General features: G+C 41.5%; 1 long non-coding RNA gene across 3 annotated transcripts in view; it reads left to right on the top strand.

The window, feature by feature from the left end:
- Nucleotides 1-18,459, top strand: part of LOC309514271 — a 40,982-nt gene that overhangs the window by 4,734 nt on the left and 17,789 nt on the right. The gene's annotated exons all lie outside the window — the stretch shown is intronic.

The raw sequence follows: 18,459 nt of genomic DNA, 5'->3' as shown, positions 1-18,459 counted from the left end.
GACTGACATAAATATGCACAGTAAGAAATAACTAAAAGAGAATACAGGTAAACAGGTTTGAACTGGATATGCAGTAATAAAAGATATAAAGAGAAATCGCAGGAAATGCAGATTGATTATGTAAAGATTTCGTGTTTTTTTGTAAAATGTAAATGTTTTTGTAAAATGTAAAATATTTATAAAATGAGAAATGGGTTGGGTGGCCGGAGCGGGTCAAAACTAGAGTTGTCTTTAAAAACAAACAAAATAATATAATATCTAATATAATATCTATATAATATCTAAGTCTTAGCCCCAGTGGTGTTAACTCAGTAAAACCAATCCCAGTGGGACTTGCAAATGGCTCAAAATTGAAAAGGTACTGAATGGAACAATTGTAATTCTAATGCTTCTAGCTGTTCCTCTGCATTTGTGGGTTTACCTGCCCCCCAGCGAACGCACCATGCTGGCTGGGACTAATGGGAGCTTCATGGTGAAACATCAGGAGAGGCACCAAGTTGGCGAAGGCTGGCTTAGCCTTTCAAGGCCTATTTCCTGCCCCCATTTCTTTTGCTCTTCAGCTAGGAGTCTGAAATCATCCTCAATGCCTTTACACAAATCAATTCATTTATTTTAATGTTTTTTTAGCAGAAAAAAAGTCTTCTTTCGCAGTTGATTTATAATATGCAGGCCTTATTGCTCAAGAAGCCCCAAGCAAAACATGATTATAGGTTTAGATACGACATCACCTATATATAGCCCTTTGCACCTGAGACTACTCAAGATACCCTTTCTCTTAAATACAGCTGATTGTTTTGAAGCTGTATCATGCACCCCACACTCTACCCCTAGGCTCAGATGACCCCACGATGGCATGGCCTGACCTTGAAGAATGTGAGAAGTCAGGAAACAGTGAGGAGAGAACAGATCAAAACAAGAGCATTAGCAAAATGAATCTCAAGATAGGATCTAAATGAATACCTGTCCCAACAGTTATGCCGAAGTGCTGCTTACACCTGGAAGCTGCTCTCCAAAACAAGGTTGAATCTTATTAGTACCCAATTTATAAATGTCAGTGGAAGAGCTGCCCAAGTAAGAAATGAAAATACATGTTTAAAATTTAACCTCAACTTCTGCTTTTCCTTAATGAACTACAGCTGTGAGCCCCCCATCGTTATCATGAGTGTAATGTGTGAAAAGGGAGGCTTCTCTCTTCTCTCTGCAAATGTGCCCCCCCAAATCATGCCTTACAGACAATTAAAGTGTTAGATTCTGTGTAAATTATTATAAAATAAAATGTAAAACTTACTAGTACAAACTATTACGAGTGGCTGAGCAGCAAATGTGGTGAAGTCACTGTAGATGGTACTCAAGATATCTAGTGGATGTTCACATTAAAACTTAGGAAATGCTTTAAAACACACCTCAAATTCTACCCCCCCCCCATTATTTCCTTTTTCAAAATGGGTCTATTGGTGTGCATGTATTCCCAGATGTACCTAATCTTTTTCTTTTTACAAAATCTTCAACTGTTTATTCCTTGCATCATCTCAAACATGCAGTGCCCCTTGTTCATCATATATATATATATATATATATATATATATATATATATATATACATACACACACACACACACACACACATACCTTGGAGATATATTCTGTGGCTCCTTCATTTTGTTTTTATTAAAGATCAAAAGCAGCAACAGTATCTCTCCAGCCATGTTTCATGAATAAGTTGTCACAAATATTTGGGGCAAGATGCACTTTGTAGCTTGCCTGCTCTCATGATTTGGTGATTTAAATCTTCTGGCTCTAGTACTTTGTTAGCTTTCAGTAGTTCTAATTGCCTCCTTATCTGCTGTAGCATGAAGGGAAAGCCTTTCAACAATTCACTCCCCAAAGCTTAGGAAAACAAGCCAGAGTTACCAGGCCTCTTATCTTCTTTCCTTTTGTGTGTTCTGACATGAGGAAATCATTCAGACTCTCAACAAAATATCCATCTATCACTAAGTAAGTCTCCACTTTGATCTTTCCACTGCATCCTTGCTTTGGGGTTTGCCTCTCTGCTGGCTTCCCTCCTGAGCTATTTGTTCATTTTCCAAACTACTCAACTCTATAATTTTATACTATTGTCTTAGCTCTTCCTGCATAGAACCTGAGCTTTTGTTTTAATTAGCTTCTTTTGTTTTATTCCCATTCCTGAACAGTCAGCTTTATCTTCATATTTGCATAATTAACAGCAGCTAACCAATTAACATGAGGATTAATTATCTGAGGAAAAAAATGCAGGCAGCTTGTCTTGGCCCATTAGAGAAAAGGAAAAGTAGTTGTGCAAGTAATGCCTTTGTTGAGGCCAAGTAAAAGATCACAAAGAAACAGTCAAGTTCAAGTTAATCAAAACCCTTTTTCAAGGTGAATATTAAGAGGAATACAAGGAAGGAGTCAAGGGCTGCCCAACGCATGTTGCTGCCTGAGGTAAAGGACAATCTGGCACACTTCTCCAGTTCCATGTATAAAAGCTGATCATGTGTTGTGAGGATAAAATAGGGGTGAGGGGTGTGGCATACAGCAGAGCCAGACTAGAGTCTGGTGATGCAGAGGTGGAATCTAGACACATATAAAAAACGCTGTGAAAATCCTTTAAAAAACAACAACCCAAAAACTTACTTTTGAATATATATATATTGAATTTGCCATAGCTCGCCATTGCCCTCTAGTGTCACATTTGTATAATGAACTTTAAAACACACTTAAAACATTTTATTTACAGCTGTATAGCTGAGTTGCCAGTCTCAGATTTCCACCAGAGTGCTAGAGCCTCTCTCTGATTGGCTGCCACAACAACTAGCACTTTGTGAGGGAGAATAAAAGGAGCAGTTTCTGAGAGGGAGTTCAGATAGTTAGGAGGGAGGTTGGTTGGTTTTGGGAGGGTTAGTTGGTTCCAGTCTCTCTGTGTTAACATTCACTCTGAGGAAAATATCTACAGCTTGAGAAAGGAGTCTCTGCTCTTAGAGGTATATTCCACTAGGAGAACCTCAGGAGTGTGATTGTTAAAAGGCTGGGTAACTGACAGAAAGTACCACCTTGCTTAAGGAACCAAAGAATTAAGACATGCTAGCTACAAAATCATCTCAAGCATTTAGGAATCCTTTATATGCAGTAACATGGCAGTAGGCATCAGGACCATAATATTACAGTTGGGCGGGGGGCAGGAAATGGCCACTACAACAACAGCAATTTTTAAAAACAAATTATTTTAAAATAATGTGTATTAGCAGCAAGCAAAAAAATCCTCTGATAATAAATGAGTTTTCATCAAGTGCTGAAATTGTATTAATGTAATTAAGCATAACCCATGTGGAGTGGTCTTGAGTCTATCATTGAGTCCCTTAAAGTATTTCCATTTGTTTCAGACACACCTCACAATATTTCAGCCAGGTCATGTTGAGCTGCTGTTTGTCTGGGACTCGTACACATTTGAACTATGTGTCCATCTTCCTTTCCAGCTTGTGAGGTCTCATCTTATGCTTCTGTTTATTCAAGTCCTGTTTGCAGTAGCCCAATAAATCTGCAGACATCAGGATGACTTGGAAGCTGCTAGATTTAGAAAGAATGCCCCAGAGAACAGTAACATCCTGTAGCATATGGGAGCGCTTTGCTACTGTGTGGACATTGGAATTGTAGTTACTGAACTCGCAACTCCTTGTTCTTGGCTCAATGCAAGAACCTTCTGGGAAAAAAGGACCAGCAAGTTTCCCGTAATCAGTCAAACCAGCATCTTTACTCACTACTAGTTGCAAAACATATTTTTATTATGCCCTTTTAACAAATAAGCTATATGACAGCTCCTGAACATTCATATGGAAAACAAATATTTGATGAACATTTTTTCCTGAGCTAAGCGCTTACTTCTTGTCTGTATTGATTCTCACAAGATACAATCAACGAAGACTTCACAATTGGTAAAAAGTGAAATGAAATATAAATCTACATATATCTTCTTGTTTACTGCAGTACTTCTATTAACAAGGAGATTTGATGGTTCTGGTTGCACTAGTGGAATCCAGCACAATGATTCCTGCTAGCTAGCGCAGGGGGATTCCCCCCTCCTACCCCTGCAAACCCCCACATCCTCCCAAAATCTCCTGTGGAGGGTCAGGAGCATCGAATGCAGTATCCAGAGATTTCGTATCTGGAGAATCCCCAGAACAGCATGTGGAAAAATTGTGAACAATATGGAAATGTGCTAATAAACATGTGGACGCTTCCGCTTCATCTGATTTGTGATGCGTCACCGGACCCTATGCAGATCTGATCTAGTCTGCAAAGGACAACAATATATTTTAAAAAAATAAAGCTGAGCATCGCAGGATGCCAAATTTTGTGCCACATACCAGATTGCTTGTTTGTGTGGTAAACCACACCACTCCAGCCATAGCATATGTTTCATAACCACTCCAGAAAAGCATTCTCTAGCTGGGTGGCCTTGGACAAGTCGCTAGTTCTCAGTCTAACCTACTTCACAGCTTGTTGTGGCTGCATTTTTGGGGGAAAAAGCAGAATACATGTGTGTGTACACACAGAGAGACAACGCCTGCTCCCAATTCTCACATCCTCCACTTTCTGTGGGCTGATCTGAAGGAGCCTGAAGTACAGCTATATCTGATTCACATGTCGTACCTCACATTTTCCTGTGCTTTACTAAAGTCATCATTTTATGATGATAAGACAGCCAAAAATGCAAGGTCCAAAATTCATGTGACAATAAATTGATAGGCCACAATACCAATTAAATTGTGGGATGCCTTGCCAAAAAATGTTGGATGCCTGTAGGTAATATTACAGTGGTGTGATGTGGTTTAAGGCAGCATCCTATGTTCAAATGTCTCACTCCCTCTTCCTCAGCATCTTTTCTCATTCTCTATCTTGCCTCAGCTGCACATTCTAAAATTCCTATAACTGAGACTGTTCTCTGAAGTATATTCTGTAAATACTTTTCCAGCTCATTTTTTGCAGCTCCACTGTCTGTTCTCGAACTCTCTTCCAGAGAAGCATCACCAATAGCACCTTTGGCAGAACAGGAGAAAGTCTGAACATGCTGGTCTCCAGCTTCTGGCCTTCGTCCAGTATGCTTAATTCCCTTCTGTTGGGCTTTGGAGTCAGTTGATAGAAGGATAAAAGTATACCACCTCTGTCTGTCTGTCTGGAAACCAATTTGATGTCTGAAATATGGAGCAAATACCTTTGAGGCATCTCTGTCACTTTAAGGGCTTCTAAACCAGTGAGAGACGCAGCTTAAAGCACTTTTACCCTCTTTATTAGAAGGAAATCCACATGCTCAGCCTGTCCCTCTTAGGAAAGCTGAGAGACTGAGGGGGACTTTGTTTTTGTAAGATTCTTCAGGGACCCAGAAAAAAAAAATGCAGAGAAGTGGTCTAGACAGAGTATGGTTTTATTGCAACAAGGTTAGTATCAAACAAGTATTTAAATTGAGGCCTACCAGAATCTTTGATGACTGCCTGGCTGATCTGAGGGGGAGAGATGGGAGGGCAAAGCGTAAACTTGGGTTGATTCAGATTTTAGCAAACTGGAAGCGCTCGGAAAACATGGAGTGGATTTCTAAACATTGCAGCTTCTGTTTAAATTCCGTTCAACATCAAAGTAGCTGCTTTGTGGGTAACATTTTGTACATACCTACATAGCAACTACTGTTCTGCAAGTCATATTAAAGGCACATTTTAAAAGTGGAGTGCATGACATTATAAACCCTTTTCATTAGTGGTCATTTATCCTGTTGCCACATTCTGGTAACTTCTCAATTAGATTAGAGTAATGATGTACACCTGGGACAGCCTCAGCAGTAAATAATGACCAGGGCTCTCAGGTGGACGCCATTGCCATTATTAGAGCGCAAGGGAGGAAATCATGGTGAGTTGTGGCACCTCTTTTTCTAGGAAAAAATAGCGCTGATAATGCTGTTAGTAATGCATGCTAGATTACTAAATGGCCTTTATGATTGTACTATGCTTGTGTTGTGCCTGTTTCACCAACTTCCAGTCCATTTTGGGCCTGGTTCAAATTGCTGGTTTTGATGTTTAAAGCCTTTGAAAAATCAGGGTGTGGGTTGCTTCAACCTGCTGCATCCCCAACTCCCTGCTAGCTCCCTCCCCCTGGTTTCTTTTCTCTCTATGAGGCTCCAAACATACATTTGCAAGGCCTTGGGGCCTGGGAAAGCTGATAGGGACAGGCTGGAGAGCTGAATTTCACATATTGATTCGAAATAGCCAGTCAAATCTTTGGCCACTGGCCTCTGTGTTTTAATATGATAGCCATCATATTCAGAAGTGTTTTTAAGTTGTGTATTCATATTTTTGGTTAAGATTAAATCTTCCAAAAATAATATTGGATAGAGAAACTCAGAAGTTCATTGCTTCTGTGGCTTTTCTGGCTGGGGCCTGCATTAGGCCACGTTTCCAATAATCATTCTGTGCTCCTTAATTATGCACTATATATATAACAGTTTCTGCTACAAATTATGTTTTCTTAGCCAGTCCATTTTGCCCATTAAACTGCACAGTAGCTGGAATTTTTCCATCCCCAAAGAGAAACCTTTGGCTTAAAAAATATTGTCATTTGGGTAAGCTAGACATACTTCTGCAAAGTGACCTTATAAAAATATTATCTGAGGTATGACTGAGGCTAAATTATATGACAGTAAGCTGGTCCCCTCCAGCAAATGAATTCTTGGAGCAATGGAATAATTTGAAAGCAAACACATAATGCACAAAAGAATGCAATGAACTCTCCAGCCTGTGCAATATAAATCTCTTACTGTAATATCTCTATACAGAGCTCATTAACTTTTCATTCATGGTGAGCTCTTGAGGTCAAAGTATTTGAAGTGGCAGAAAGTTGTTTAATTGTGCAGTCCAAGTGCTTGTTTAGACCTTTCAGTCTGAAAAACAAAAGAGGGTCAGGATTTGGGAGTGGGAAATCTAGCATTTTCTTCCTCCCTCCAAATATACAAAGGAGGTAATTCATTGTACATATCTGTTGGGTGCGTGGGTGGAGAAGCAACTGTCTATTATTTTAGCATGATTCCATTAAAAACAGTTATAGTTGTAAGTTGTGGGTTGTGGATCGGTTTGAAGGGAGGGGCTCCTTTCTGAGTGATCTATATGCTACTCTGATGCAAGGGTGACTTTTAGATGTGTTGCAGCATCGTCTACAGTCTACTCCAATCAGATATGTGTATAATCCTAAATTGCATGTATATGTATGCTTGGGATTTGTGTGTTTGTGTGTGCTCGTACGTGTGTGTGTAGGAGATAATTGTAAACAGAGGGAAATTGAATGCAAAAAGTACAGACAGTGAGCAATAGGTGATAAAACAAGCAGATTCGTAATGCAGTTATTTAACATCCGTAGTGGAACACCTGACTAATGATGTTGTGGATGGGTATATATACCAAGATTGCAATAATCACTTCCTTCTTCCTTCCCCTGGGGAATGTGCAAGGAGGTGAACTGCCCTGAGATCTCTGGACGAAGGGTGGTATAATAATAATAATAATAATAATAATAATAATAATAATAATAATAATAAATAAACAACAATAGGCATGGATTACCTAATGAAGGGAAGGGTTTTCAAACATGTATCAAGTAATCACACCATCCTTCGCGATGGCAGGATATAGAATGAATCTAGATTGAAAGCAGCATATTGAGGATGAGCATGAATAATTTGGGATTGAGAAAAAAATGAATTTTTGCACTGCAAATGCATTAGAATTTACTCTGCCTACAACTGTTGGTTGGGGGGGCGGGACCTCTTTATGCTGCCCTGATCCTTGGAGGAAAGCTGGGGTATGAATGCAGGAAATGTAAAGAGAAGGACAGGTGTAGTTAAAAATAAAATCTTACGGCTATACACCGGTCCTGAAATACCTACACTGGCTTCCAGTACGTTTCTGAGCACAATTCAAAGTGTTGGTGTTGACCTTTAAAGCCCTAAATGGCCTCGGTCCAGTATACCTGAAGGAGCATCTCCACCCCCATCATTCTGCCCAGACACTGAAGTCCAGCGCCGAGGGCCTTTTGGCGGTTCCCTCACTGCAAGAAGCAAAGCCACAGGGAACCAGGCAGAGGGCCTTCTTGGTAGTGGCGCCCGCCCTGTGAAACGCCCTTCCATCAGATGCCAAAGAGAACAACAACTACCAGGCTTTTAGAAGACATCTGAAGGCAGCCCTGTTCAGGGAAGTTTTTAATGTGTGACATTTTAATGTATTTTTAATCTTTGTTGGAAGCCGCCCAGAGTGGCTGGGGAAACCCAGCTAGATGGGCGGGGTACAAATAATAAATTAATTAATATTAATTTTCACAAAACACCAAAACACTTTTTAAACCTCATGTTATCTGTAAAAGTTGTTAATGTGGGGGGTTGGGGATGAAATTCAGTGTGTTTTCTTGCCAGTGGAGGTTTTATATTTACATTGAAGATTGCTTTAAGAAAACCCAATAGAAGCCGTATGTATTTCTAAAGACTTCTGTTCATTTTTAAAAGCCACTTCTCATGCAGACTGAAATTCCTATCGAGGCTAATGTACACGTGAGCCAAGCACCTCAGATAGGAACATAGGAGGTGTTGAGAACTCACAGTGCTACATCAAAGAAGAGGTTTATGATTGAAACAGAGAAAATGACATGCATGTCTGTGGTGTACCATGCATGCCTTATCTCGGCCTCCTTCCCTCTGTAGTTCAGTATGATAATTATGCTTTGCCAAACAACATGTCTGGTTTCTCCATGAAACACAGTACATAAATTGACTTATCAAAGCCAATGCTGCTTGAAGAGTTGAAAATAGTATCAGCTGATTTTTCTTTTCAAGAAGAAAGAGAGGAATATAATGAAAAACAAACTTCAGATGCAAACTTAAAAAATAATGTTGGAATCCAACATTAATATAATAGTGTGTGTTGATTATGGGTGATAGATTTTTTTATTATTATTTGATTCTGATTTAGATTGCAAATGTAATTTATTCCAGATTAATATTTCAGAATTAAACATGTTCATTCTCTTCCCCGCACCATTAGCCCTCCTCTACCATAATCTCTGTGTGCGTGAAAGGAGACTCTTCTGTTTTCATGTTAATTTGATAGGCTGTGCCATGTTTTTATTGGCAAAAAGCTCTCTGCACTTATCAGTCCAACAGTCACCATTAGTAGCCACTATAGGAAAGCTTACTTTCAACTGATAGTAACTTTCATTTTGTCAGCCCAAACTATGGGCCCCTTATTTTGGTAACATATTCTAGACACAATAGTTGTGTGTTAGTGGTGGATTTGTTCTGCTTTACTTTGTTCTGCAGTGCTTCCCCAGTTCTAGGGTATTACTGCTGTCCGGAGAAACAAAAAATAATTATGGGATTTCAGCAGGAAGTTATAGGATATGGAAATGAAGCAGTGTGGCTACTACATATGTTTTGCAGGATCAAACAGTTTTGAAACTGGGATTGCATGTGACTTCCCCGATAGCATAATGAACACAAATCATTAATGTGCAATAAGAAAGATGTCTGGAGGGGATCTAAACGCTTAGCGAATTAAGTCATCTGTGCATCATGTTGATTTGGATTAGAATTGTAGAGTTGGAAAGGAACACGGGGATCATCTAGTCCATGGGTAGGTAAACTAAGACCCAATCACCTTCTAAATTCGGCCCGTGAATGGTCTGGGAATCAGCATGTTTGTACATGAGTAGAATGTGTCCTTTTATTTAAAATGCATCTCTGGGCCAGTGTGGTGTGGTGTGGTGTAGTGGTTAAGAGTGGTAGATTCATAAACTGGGGAACCAGGTTCGCGTCTCTGCTCCTCCACATTCAGCTGCTGGGTGACCTTGGGCCAGTCACACTTCTCTGAAGTCTCTCAGCCCCACTCACCGCACAGAAGAAGGGAAAGGAGAATGTTAGCTGCTTTGAGACTCCTTGGGGTAGTGATAAAGCGGGATATCAAATCCAAACTCTTCTTCTTCTTCTGGGTTATTTGTGGGGCAAAGGAATTCGTTCATTTCTCTCCCCAAAATATAGTCCTGGCCCCCCACAAAGTCTGAGGGACAGTGGACCAGCCCCCTGCTGAAAACGTTTGCTGATCCCTTCTAGTCCAACCCCCAGCAATGCAGGAATCTTTTGCCCAATATGTGCCTGGAACCCATTACCTGAGATTAAGAGTCCAACGCTCCACTGACTGAGCTATCCCAGGATTAACAGTGATCCATCTGGGAACTGGCACCTTCTTCATTTGTTTTTTTTTTTATAATAATTTTTATTACATTTTTCCAAATTACAAAAAGAACAGAAAGAAAAAGCAGAATAGAAGAAAAAAAGGAAAAAGAACAGAAAATCACATCCATTTCAACAGCTTATTTCAAATTTCCATTGGACTTCCCCGGCACCTTCTTCATTTGGATTGTAGGTGCAATATAGGGCTGATCTGAAATGACCCTCCTCACTTAATTACAGTGGTACCTCGGGTTAAGAACTTAATTTGTTCTGAAGGTCCGTTCATAACCTGTGGTACCACTTTAGCTAATGGGGCCTCCTGCTGCTGCTGCGCCGCCGGAGTATGATTTCTGTTCTCACCCTGAAGCAAAGTTCTTAACCTGAGGTACTGTTTCTGGGTTAGCGGAGTCTGTAACCTGAAGCGTATGTAACCTGAAGTGTATGCAACCCAAGGTACCACTGTACTACGTTCACAGACTATTAGCAACCCTTTTTAAAGGCAATATTTGGAGGTGGTGGCTATGAATAAGGTGAAGTGTTCAACCCACTCACTATAGTAGTGATCATCTCCTTTGTGTTGCGGAGTGCCGTTAAAATTTTTTTTTGAAAGCTGGAGTGAGGCAGCAGAGGCACCACTCTTGGCTTCATGGTGAGATTCTGCTGTGTAGTAATATTTGAGGGAGCTAAAACAGAGTAAGGACAAAGTTTTTAAAGGTTTGAAGATTACACCCAACAGTTCTGGGGAGAGCAATCACTGCTGTCACCAAAATCACAAACAATTGGTAAAAGGCAATGAAAAAGCTGTGCTGTGGTACATCTTGCAAAGACCTTTTGCCCCTCATAATAGCACCTGCCCTCAAACTGAAAAAGTTTACTAGTGAACTTTCATCTCAGCCATCTGTCACTCTGCTCATAATTATGCTATAATTATAGCATTTCTATGAGTGACAGATGTATTAAATCGGTGACATTGTGAGCAAAAGCTCTCCCAGGGGTGCACCTTTATTCTTTTGGTTGATCAGTTCACAGAGAAGAACCATCTTCATCTATTTCCCCCCTTCCAGTGTTTTAGGATTAGAGAGCACCTATTCAGCATCACCATGTTGAGCAGGAAGAAAACGAACTTTTCAGAAGTGAAAACTGCAAACTTAAACTGGTGGACAGGGCAGGATGAAGCTTTTAAGAAGTTTTTCATATATGTAATATTTTAGCTATTTGTTGATTGCGATTTCTGTCTGAACTGAGGTTTTTCCAGATTCTTTAAGGACATAGTGCTGCTCATTCTTTTATATGCTAAGTACTTTCATCTGATGACTAATTCTTTGAAAAAGCAACCCTATTAGGTGGTTTGTGAGTGCATTATTGATGGCTGTGAACATATCTAGCTACTGGTCTGGTACCATTTCAGCAGGGCACATGTCCCTGTTTTCATTAGGGAAAACAGCACTGACCTCTTTTAACAGTATATTTATGTTCGCTTCATTTGTGTCAGCTTGGACAGGGGCTGAAAATAAAGAATGCAGATCTGTTTTCTGTACAGATCTCAAGAGAACTCTGTGGCTTAGACGAGGGTCACAATCATAGGAACACAGGAAGTTGCTTTCTACTGAGTCAGACCAGTGAGCCATCTTGATCTGTATTGTGGATGCAGATCCACCCTGGCCATACCAAGGATTGAACTCTGGGCTGTTTGCTTGTAAAGCATGTACTCCACAATTGAGCTGTAGCTCTTCCCAGTTCATTGGGAAGTTCTTCTGCAAATGTCCTGTTGAATCACACATATGGGGCCTGCAGCAAAATGTTTGGAGAGCTTCTGCTCAGGATTCTTGCCATTTCATTCCATCTTCTCTCTACCCTGGTTTTCTGCCTCCCACCCCAAAGTCAGCAAGCATTGCCACTCACTGAGCAGACCCTGACATTATTGAGCTATTGACCAACCCTAAAAAAGGTAAAGGTAAAGGACCCCTGACGGTTACCGGTAAGCCCAGTTGTGAACGACTCTGGGGTTGTGGTGCTCATCTTGCTTTACTGGCTGAGGGAGCTGATGTTTGTCCGCAGACAGTTTTTCTGGGTCATGTGGCCAGCATGACTAAGCCGCTTCTGGTGAAACTAGAGCAGCGCACGGAATGCTATTTACCTTCCCACCGGAGCAGTACCTATTTATCTACTTGCACTTGACGTGCTTTCGAACTGTTAGGTTGGCAGGAGCTGGGACTGAACAATGGGAGCTCACCCTGTCGCAGGGATTCGAACCACTGACCTTCCGATCGGCAAGCCCAAGGCTTTGTGGTTTAGACCACAGCGCCACCTGTGTCCCAACCCTATTCTACCCTAAAGATCTGTTGTTCTTCTGTAAGTCTTGGGATACACCTAAGCCTGATGGCACTGCTGTCTTGTAGATGGGTGGTAACATTTTGACCCCATAAGCAAGAGCACTTACTACATGAGCATGAAAAATAGAGGGACCCATGTCCAGCTTTCCTACTAGGTTACATTTTAGATTGTTTATAACCTCTTAGAGGTTTTAATTACAGTTAGGTAGTATATGAATTTTGTTAAATAAATGATTGTATTGATTGATGGTAATTCCTAGCTGCCTGGCAAATTCCAGTGTACATTTTCTAACATCTGCATTGGATCGTTCATCAATGTTTTTGCTTCATTGTATACTACTGATTGATAGGCCATTTTCTCTTGATTTTAGAATTCCTTGCATGTTATTAAGTCAGTTTTTGATTAGTGGTTTTGGCAAGATCCATTCTATTTTGTGAAGAACAAAATGATATATTTCCATGAAAACTTGCATTTGTGAATAGAAAGAGAAGATGTACTTGCTCCAGTCCAGCAAGAGAGATTGAGATGCTTTTGCTTACATGTGTAAGCAGCTTTCTACAAACGCTCTCAACACAGCTGTGCACCTGGGTGCACTGCAAGACTCATCTGAGCTTTGTTGACGTGCTTGAATGAGTAGATGTTGTGAATGGGGATGTGCGCCTCCAATGTGCAATCCCTGGTTGCTGTGGATAACTAATAAACTGTGAATAAAAGTGGGCTGAGTATTAAGGCTGGCTCTTTTACATTTGCCCCTTTTCTCCACCTATGCCTCCTTATGGACAGTGGGGTATTAAAGCAAGTGACTATATTAAACCTAGCTAGGCATAGGGAATAAATTTGATTCGGTTCACATTTAAAGACAGACTTCAAAAATTTGCACTTTCTGAAGCAACATGCGAATTGAAACACGGCAATTCCAAAACTCACATTTTTCTAAATTTTGCAATGCAGTTCCTCACCCAAATAATGTGTACACAACTGCATGTAGTAAGGTAAAGTGTGCATAAAAATTCATATATTAGTGAACATTAAAATGCATTATATTGGGGGGGGCTTACAAAAATGTGTATATTAGTCAACACTCTATACAAAATTTTGTTTATTATGAGACATTTGCATACTTATGAGCAAACGTATATAGGAGTACCCGATTAGTCAAGGAGTAGAGCCTTTTCTGGGGTTGTGAAATGGTACATTTTCAGGAGCAAGCCAGCAGTCATTCACACCGAGCAACCTGAAGTTAACTCTTCATTAGCAAAACAGGATCATCTGTATAGGAGTGTCAGGCCAAATGAGCACAGCAACTCAGGTTGAAGCAGTTTCCAAGACTGGAGGTTCCTGCCTCTGATTCTCAACTTCTCTCTGCCACAGGCTTTCCCTGCTCCCTAAGCCCTGTTTCCTCTTCAGCTTCCACCTCCACCTCCTCCTCTCCCACTTTCCCCTCTGACCACCCCCTGTTGCATAGCTGTCAAGTGTCCCTTATTTGAAGGGACAGTCCCTTATTCCAGTGCCATGTCCCACTGCTGTCCCTTATTGATGGATGTCCCTTAAATGTCCCTTAAATGATGTCCAAGGCTCCAACTGTGTTGCTTGGCTGTGTTGCTCACCCAATAAGAAGTCTAAGAACGACTGGGGGTGGAGCTTGCATGCCTTGTGTGTGGCTAGTTAATGCAAGCTGAGGAGTTTTTTGAATGCTGGACGCCATTTTGTTGCACGTGCTGCTGCAAACTTTGCAGTGCAAAGCCAGGCCGGGAAGCGATCTTAAGTTGAGGCTGCATAGACCTTGTGGTGCATGTGATTCAGATTCTATTCAGTTGAACCTCTGGTTACAAAGTTGGTTGGACAGTGTTCTCGAAGCTACCCAGCATGAGTTTGACCAGACTGCAGGAGGACAGGAAGACTGGAGTGCCTGGAACAGGAGGGGCTTCAGGTCCCTTATTTTGGCTGCTGGTCCCTTATTTTCAAATCTGTAAGTTGACAGCTATGCTGTTGTCCCACCACCAATCTCCGGATTCTGAGCCATCTTCCCTTGGCAGTTCCCCAGCTGGGTCCTCTAACCATTCATCTAGTCCATGGCATACATACTATACATATATTTAATAGGGTGACAGAGAGAAGAGAAAAACCAAACTTATGGCCAAAATGTAGTGGAATCCCATACTTACATTTTTCTCGTTCCCACTGTTCGAGTGGCAGGTATGGCTGTCCCTGCAAAAAATTCCCATGTCATTTCCTTTTTTTCCTTTCCCAGAAAAGAGTTTAGTCAGTGGCACCTCATTTAAGATATACATATGCCAGTTGCATAGTTCTGTACTGTAAATTTAAAATGAAGCACTCTGCAGATGTTCCTGGTTAGTTTGACTTTCTACACAGTGATAAGAAAGTTAAAGAAGCATTAAAAAACACACATCATAGGTTCAGGTCAGGGAACATGGTCTTTGGTTTGAAGGGGACTTTTTCTATGCTGTAACATTTTCTCAGCAAGGGAGTATATAAATAAACTGACACTGAATAGCTGGTTTATCCCTTTCAGTCATGTACAATAATGCATTTTTGACTGGTGAATACTGTGTGTGTTTATGTATGTGCAGGAATATACACACGTAGGCATGGGGGAAGAAACGAGGTCAAGGGTAGCCAATTTGTTGCTCTCCACATGTTGTCTCATTAGCCCCAGTAAACATGGTCAACAATAAGGGATGGTGGGACTTGGAGTCCAACAACGCCTGCAGGGCACCACTAGGTGAATGCAATCCTTTATGCCTTCTGGTATGTTCTGAAGGAAGGGACGCGGGTGGCACTGTGGGTTAAACCACAGAGCCTAGGACTTGCCAATCCGAAGGTCGGCGGTTCCAATCCCCACGATGGGGTGAGCTCCCGTTGCTCGGTCCCTGCTCCTGCCAACCTAGCAGTTCGAAAGCACATCAACGTGCAAGTAGATAAATAGGTACCGCTCCGGCGGGAAGGTAAATGGCGTTTCCGTGCGCTGCTCTGGTTCGCCAGAAGCGGCTTAGTCATGCTGGCCACATGACCCGGAAGCAGTACGCCGGCTCCCTCGGCCAGTAAAGTGAGATGAGCGCCGCAACCCCAGAGTTGGTCACGACTGGACCTAATGGTCAGGGATCCCCTTTACCCCTTTATGTTCTGAAGGTACATGCCACTTTGGTGAAGCTAAACTAGTCTGGATCTAGTCAGTGTCATCAAACTGGATTGGAATTGCATGGTTGTGCATTGTATGTTGCATGAAGGAAAAACAACGAACTTGAAAGGGCAGAAACTACAGTGGTATCTTGGGTTAAGAACTTAATTCATTCTGGAGGTCCGTTCTTAACCGGAAACTGTTCTTAACCTGAGGTATCACTTTAGGTAATGGGGCCTCCTGCTGCCGCCGTGCCACCGCCGTGCAATTTCTGTTCTCATCCTGAAGCAATGTTCTTAACACGAGGTACTATTTCTGGGTTAGCGGAGTCTATAACCTGAAGCGCATGTAACCTGAAGTGTCTGTAACCTGAGGTAACACTCACTGTACTGGACTCTTGCATATTGTGAACACCTGAAGACCTCTAAGCCAACTCAATTTATCCACACACTACCACTTTTTTATCAATTGCACCCTGATGCTAAGTAGGAGGGGGACAAAAAAAAAATCTCAAGATGGGAGGATAACAAAGATTCATGGCACACTCAGTCTTCCCCAGCCTTCCAGATGTTTTCTACGATAACTCCCATCAGCCCCAGCGAGTACATTAACCCTTCCAGGATTTGGACTGTGTACAAGAAGTCAAGTGATTCCATGCCAGGCATTCATCCCATTTTCTGGAACTCAATCCCATTCTTACCCTGAGAAATATGAACCTTGAGCATCACATTCTTCAGATTGCATGTGTATAAGTGAATACCAGTGGTGTGTGGTGAAATTTTTCATAGGGGAATAGGTAGGGCCCTAGGTGCCAGCTTGCAAGGGCAATTTGGGGGGGGGCACGTTGGTGTGTGAGCTTCACGTCTCCCACCCTAAGCCAAGCAGAAGCTTGCCTTCCTGAGCTTTGGAAAGAAGGAACTAAGGGAACATGTAGGAGACTAGCCTAGTCCTCCTAGTCCACTGACGGCACGCTACTGATGAATACGTATGTATGCCATTTGGAATGTATAGATTAGCCTTCATCAACCCGGTGACAAGACTATAGCTCTCTTTATCGCTGTTGGCAACGCTGGCTAGGGCTAATGGGCATTGGAGTCCATCAGTCCTCAGAGGGCAGCCTGCTGGCACCTTTGAACAGAGAATATTTCAAAGACACAAGAGAATGCTGCAGCATGACAGCAAGAGTGATGGCTGTTACACTAGTCTCCTAAGAAACAACTGTCTGGAAAGTTGAGGCAAGATAGATAGTGATTCTGGCTATAAAGATGATTTCCTTTTCAAATTGCTTATCACGGAGGTCCCTCAGTAAAGCAAACCATGACTTTCACATTATTCTTTATTCATTTGGTGCCAAATTGTCTGGAGCTTCTACTTTTTATTTTCTCGCTCAAAAACCTGCAGTATATTAAGATAATGAGAATTTTTACTACAGGATTGTCAGACTCGTTTCAAAGGTCACAAATATTCTAGCATGCTGCCAAAATCCAGGGCCACTGAGCAGAGGAGAAACAATGGGCAATCATTTTTATCACTTAAGTCTTGGGGTGTGCAACTTTCCTGCCAGACTATAACATATTTCTGGTGATTCAGACAGTAGTAAGTAGCACCAATATACATTATGAATGGTAAAAGGAAGCAGAAATTTAAAAGTCTTGCTCTTCCTCCCTCCCGTTCCAGAACAGCAGTGGATTGCCAAGCTGTCTGGAAAAACATCTTTCTTTCTATAAGCGTACCGAGAATTTAGCCCACAAACTTCTCTATTTTATTTTTTCATCTTGTACCCAACTATTCTGGCCATAATTACAGACCACATTTTAGGCTTCTAGTGTGATCCTAAAACTGATGCAGTAAATGTACATTATACCCGAAGTCCCAATAAACAATATTTATTTGTCAGATGTAATAGAAGAATCCCTTTAACTGTGCTTCTGTTAGACTGCTTTTTGGAATAGCTCATTCCACACTTAGTAAGGAATCGGGCAGGATGCCAGGTCCCTTGAGCTGGGCTTCTCTGGAACGTTAAAAATTTTGGTGCTGAGTGCCACCATCTGAAATTCTGTACGTGTATTTGCTAGTCTGAACAAGGTAATATTCATAGGGTGTAGTTTTCCAGTGGATATAAGGAACTACTTTACCCTAGGGTTGCCATATTTAAAAAAAATGAAAATCCAGACACAAAAGTTGTAGGGTTTTTAGTTTTGCCCAAAGTTGTTGAGTTTCTGAGCTATTTTTTAAATGAAATTCACCAAAATCTACACTTCTGACATGGGCTGCCATACATTTGGATTTTCCAGGACATTTGACCGATTCTCACCTGGATGCTGTTTACAAGGGCCAAATACCGGCTATGTACAGGAAATTCCGGACGTATGGCAACACTACCTTACCCTGCCATGCATTTGTCCACTCCCACAGGCACCATCTCTCCAGGATCTTAAGCAAACATGTTACCAGCTAGACTTCAATCAGAAATGCCACAGATTGCACACAGTGTGCTCTGTATGTAAACCCGTGTGTATGTGAGCCCCTTTACTTGATGCAAGTGAACAACAGGGGATGGCTACGCTTTTATGACCCAGTTGAAAACTTCCCAAGGTATCCAGATGGAAACAGAACAGTGGCTTAAACTAGGAAGATTTGTGTTCTTATAACATGGTTCCCACAGACTACTCACCAAAATCTAGTTACAGCTTCACTTCCTGTTAGTTTGGGCAGGT

Source organism: Podarcis vaucheri, assembly GCF_965113315.1.
Source record: "Podarcis vaucheri genome assembly, chromosome: 11".
NCBI classification, from domain to species: Eukaryota; Metazoa; Chordata; class Lepidosauria; order Squamata; family Lacertidae; genus Podarcis; species Podarcis vaucheri.
Note: the sequence above shows the minus strand (reverse complement) of the source record. Positions and strands in the feature narration are given on the sequence as shown.